Consider the following 6,085-nt stretch of genomic DNA (forward strand, 5'->3'; position numbering starts at 1 on the left):
CAAATATTACAAAAAAGGGAGGAAAAAGGTGACTTTTGAAGTTGGGGATTGGGTTTGGCTTCATTTGAGAAAGGATAGATTCCCTACTCAAAGGATGTCAAAACTCAACCCTAGGGGAGATGGACCTTTCCAAGTTCTCCAAAAGGTTAATGACAATGCATATATTTTAGATCTTCCCTCATTTAATGTCTATGATCTTATCCATTTTCTAGGAACTAATGATATGGATGAGCTTCAAGATTTGAGGTCAAATCCTTCTCAAGGAGGGGATGATGGAGGGCCACCCTTGGAGCTTCATGTTGGACCCATTACTTGGTCCATGGCTAGGAGAATGGAGGAAGATGAAGGAGATACCATGCCCAGAGCCATACTCATCATGAGTGTTATCCATCTCCTAGGCCCAATTTGAGTAATATAGAATTTTATTGCTTTATTTTCTTTTTTACCCTTGTATTTTGGGGTAATTTAGATAATAGGAATTTATTATGTATTTTCATTTAGCCTTTGTATTATGGGGCAAATTAGTTTAGGATTTATTTTAGAGCTTAAACCTTGACTTGTGAGGTCAAAGTCCATTTTTTTTTCCATTTTTAGGTCAAAGGGTATTTTGGTCTTTTGGTAGGAAGGAACGCACACATCATCTAGGGTTCATTTAGGTTGCATTTGACTTGCATTTGGGCTGCATTACATGACCATGCAACCCTAGATATATGCCTTCCCACTCCTATAAGTACCCTTAGCTTAGCACCTTGTACACACTTTGGAATATATGAATTTGAGTGAACATTTTTGTCTCAAATCCTCTCCTTAGTCACTAGGTCTACACGGCCTACCTCTCCTATCTCCTCCCTAGAGTGAGTTTAGGGTTTCCTTGAGTGGACTTCATCTCTACTTGGTGAAGAGAGCCAACTAGAACACCCAAAAACACCATCCTCCCAACCTTTCTCCTATTCGTCCAAGACTCCACCTTTCTTGCCCACCATCACTTAGCCTCACCCTTGAAGGAACGTCCACCCTCTAAGGTCACCATCTTGGCCTTGGCAAGGAGCTCCTCTTCACCATTGAACGTTTTGATCATCCCTTTGGTGGAAGGAGTCCATCAAGGTTGAACTAGAGTCTAACTCAAACTCTTATTCCTTTCCTTCCCCCTTATTTTATTTAATTAATAAAAATCTTAATTATATTATAAATTTAATTAATTAAGTCCATAATATAATTTTTATTAAAAATTTATCTTATTTTAAAAAATTTGAGATGTTACATTGTGAATCATATCCTTTATATTAACTAGCAAGAGAAAAGACACTACGTGTTTTCATGGAAAAAATAAATAAATTAGAGGAAAAATATTATTTTTAAAGACGGTAATTATTTTTTGTATATATATATTTTTCTATTCTACACTTAAATATATATTAATGAAAAAATATAAAAATATATATAATTATCGTTAAAAAAGTGGTCATCAAAAAAATATCCTTTATATATTATTATAAATATATTGATATGAATAACATATATCTATGTTTTGGAAAAGCGAATCATCCATGAAAACATTTTCCATGAGTTCGTCCTATACGTCGTGGTTAATTATGTGTGAAGACAGGAAGGTGCATTGGTCCTCTATAGATAAGAATAGAAAAATCCAACAATTCTGATTTCAATATAAAACATCAAATAAAAACAATCGTATTGAACTTAAAAATCTAATTGAGAAGGCTTACAGTTAAAGTTCCAAAAAAAAAAAAAAAAACTCCAGTACAGAAATAATTAATCTTAATATTTGCTCTATCTCTCCAAAACTTGGTGTTTCACAGTTGCAATTTCCAATATGTTGCCATGCAAATATAAAGGATTACTAGAGATTGCTGTATCATTTATATATATTTGTACTGGCCTGGTGGGGTTTTCCCCCTACAAAATCCCGTTGCTATATAAAATCTATAACGATTTAAGGGAGCAAAAATGGAATGTTTTGACAGGTGTTAAACACACAACAAACTACCACAAAAAAGCACCTTCAAAAGTTTAACCAGTTCAAATAAAAAATTATTTCTGAATTTTTTTGGTCAATTTCTAAACAAAAAATGGAAGGTTCTTGACTTTGTACAATTTCTTTCTCTCTTCAAGTTCTCATAACTTTCACCAGTTTCACTAATTTTGAATTGGGTAAAAAATAGTACCATATGCAACTATGCCTTAAAACTCCTAATTTTTTTGTTACTTAATTCTACAAGCAAAAATTATTATTGTGTCTCAGATATTTAATTTACCTAAATGCTGGCAAATTTCTCAGATCTTTCGCCAGATCTTTGATTGTTGATGTGGTTTTTGACTACTAAATTTCACAATTGTTGGTGTGTTCTTACATATACAGGTTTCACATACCTGCATGATGGAAATGCCTCCAAGTCAAAAAAACATGGAGTATGACTTTTATGCTAAGGGTGTATTTGAAACATGTTTTGTATATCAAGTGCATTACTAATTTGGTTTTAATACATTGTGATGTTGATTAATTAACACTCAAGATAATAATATTTACGGTGTTTTTGTTTTTTTTTTTTTGTTTGTTTTTTTTTTTTTGCATATAGGTAGGCCACTTTATACATTGAATTTTAGTTGAGGAAGATGCATATAGGTAGGCCAATTTATGCTGCGAATGGTGTTGGGGAGAAACTTTACATAAAAGGTGACTATGCAGAGTCTAAAATTTCCAACCTATATGTCTATCATTTGAAAAAGGTATTAATAAGTTTCTTGATTGTTTTTGACCTTCACATCAAATCACCGCAAACAACTAATTTGTTTACAGGTTGGTAACCATGGAATTTTATATAAGGAGGAACATTTTCCTGGATTTGTATGATTTTTTGTGTGAGAAGTCCGTAATATATGATATTTTTCTAAGATAAAGTCTTTGATCAGTTACAAAGAGATTGATGGTAAGAGCATTTCTACATATTTTACATGATCTGTGTATTTTATTAAACTCTTTATGGCTTTCTTGACATTGTAAATCTGTTGTTCGTTTATTAAATGAATGAATAGCAATTGGGATTGACAGACTCTTATTCAAATAGTGTTTGTGAAACTGGTGTTATTCCGCTAATTTTACTGTTTTCATCTCAACTTAAACATTTCATGACAACTTCACTAACATTATTTTGTTCTAAAACAAACAAAATAAACTTATATAGAATGAAGTTGGGAGAGAAAGAATTGGCATACTTTACTGATGTAAATTAACTTTGTTTCGAGTAGTTGTAATGCACAATTTTTTGTCATCTTTCTTAGAGGGAGGGTGCAAGATTTGGAAGTGGAAATGACAATGATTAATCAATGACTAATTAGCTTCCTTATGTCTTAATATCAGCTCTCATCTTGCCACAAGAAATGCTTACGAATTGACTATCTAATTTTCACATGACTGCACCAACACTTGAACATGAAATCTCTACATTTTATTGGAATTCTTCATCTATGTACGAACCAAAGGTTATACATTAAAAATATGAAATACCAAGGTCAATTCTGTTTATGAAATTACAGGAAAAAAATTATACTTAATTCTGGGATAAACAAATTACCTAATATTACTATAATATGTAATTTGTTATGAAAAAAATATACTTTATTATTATTATTAATGATTTTAATATATTGTTTCATGTTTTTTCGTATTATATTGTAACTTAACTAATTTATTAAATATTTTCTTATATACAATTAAATTTAAATTTTATTTTCACTGATTAGTTTATATTTAATTAAATAATCAAAAATCAATATATATATATATATATATATACATATATATATATATACATGTTAATATTCACATGATATTTGAAATTTTAAATCTTAAAATAATATAGCTAAATTAAACCATTAATATTACTCTTTTTATTTTTTACACATTAATATCTGTCTAAATTGAATAATATAAGAGAAATATGAATAAATGTAACACTGAGAAATGATCATTTTGTTTGAAAGAACATTTTAATATATTTACCATATTATATATATATATATATATATATATTATAATCATTTGAGGATGTGCATTTTTGATGAAATAAGTAGAGGCATTTTCATTTAATTTACAAAGATAAATCATTAATCTTTTTTATTTATATGAAATAAAAATAATATTTAAATTCATATAGTAAATTAAATTTTATATAACAAAATCAGAATGAATATTTTTCATAAAAATATCAAGAGAAATTAGACTTAACTTATATAAATATATAACAAAATATGAATGTTAATGAATGATAAATAGTTTACATAGCCGTGTATCGTAAACCTTACTTTTTATACTCAAATATTTTAAAATATACTTTTTCTCTCTTCTTAGTCTTCTTTACCTCTAATGATGTATATCATTTTCCTGGCAAACAATGGCTTGGTGTAATCGGATGGTAAAGAAACTAGGGCTACGTACGCTAATATTTTCTAAGAAGACAAGCAATTCAGGAATAATAATTTTCATGCCCCTGTTCATTTCTTTTCCTCATACATATAACCATCCATAAATAATAAGGATTGACTTGATTCTGAATACAAAGAAAATAGTAAAATAGGTTAAAATAAAAATTATTGGACCGTCAAAAGCAATTCCTCTTAAATATAGTCCTTTATTCAAACAAGGGCTGTTGGGTTCCGTTTGGGCTTATCATTACCCACGGGCCCTGATGGAATCATGTCTAGGAAGGCAAGAGGTAACACATTAAAGGAGCCAAGAGGAATGGGTTAGACAGGAAGGTTTGGGCCAGTCAAGCCCCAATGGGCCCGATGGGCCTTGAAGGCCCAATATGAGTTTCACATGGGCCATATTGATGTATTTATTGTTTTTATATTAGTATAGGTTTCATATAATTTGGACTTGTATTTTGGACCACATAGAGTAGCATTTTGAACCATAGGCTTATTGGGTTTAGTTTTGGGCTTCATGGGCCTTTAGGCTTTTGGTACCCAATATTAGACTCATTTTCATTCTTGTAATTTTTCCTATTCATTGTATTTCATTGACCATTGTATTTAGGTCATTAGTATAGGATTTAAGGAGGAATACTTGTTTAAGAGGATTAGGCAAAACTAGGTTTAATTTAGCTTGCATTTAAGTTGCATTTTGAGTCACAAGGTTGGCGCCACCTTGGCTGAACATGTGTGACTCAAATTCAATCCTAAATGCAAATTAAATCAAACTTAAATGTACACTTAGCCCTTGGAATCCGGTGATGTACATGTGGGTTAAGATTTGAATTCAAAATTCAAATTTGAATTCAAATCTTGGCGCCACATGTGAAGCCTCCACATTGGCGCCAAGTGTCCCTAATTCCAGATTTATAAAAGCCTCCCTCCTAACACCTTATAATCACTTTTGCATATATGAAATTTCTGAACATTCTTCAGCCAAATTTCTACAAGAATCACTGCGAGAGAATTGCCTTCAAAACCCTAGGAAACTCCCTTAGTTCCTACCTTTTGAAGTGAGCAACACTACTACAAGACATGCTATTTACATCGGTTCTTTAACATCATCTACATCGGTTCTAAAACTGATGTAGAAGAGAGTGACGTAATAAATGTATACAATTTTACATCGATTTTAAAACCGACGTAGAATAATCATAAATTTACATCAATTCTTATTATAACCGATGTAAATCTATATGCAATTCTACGTCAGTTTATTGCATAACCGATGTAAATACATTCTCTCCGGTCATTGGACTGACATTACCAGCAAGCATACCATACAATTCAAAAGCCATCTACAGGAGCCATTATGAAAAGAACAACTACTTTATTGGACAACCTAACACACATTATGAGTGATGTAACGTAACACACATTATGTTGTCATCTTAAGGAGTTGTATCAAGTATTGATATCACATCCATCACATCCATCGTCAGCTGAAATAAAACCAAGTCATTTCTAACTATATGATATCTAATTTGCAACATGTGCGATTGTAGTGTAATTGCAATGTTCATATGTTTATACCCCAACATACTACCATAAAATTAATAAATAAATAAATAAAAAAGAAAGAAAGGAGCCGTCCAAA

This window comes from Cajanus cajan, chromosome 8 (genome assembly GCF_000230855.2).
Source record: "Cajanus cajan strain Asha chromosome 8, NIPB_CcT2T_4, whole genome shotgun sequence".
NCBI classification, from domain to species: Eukaryota; Viridiplantae; Streptophyta; class Magnoliopsida; order Fabales; family Fabaceae; genus Cajanus; species Cajanus cajan.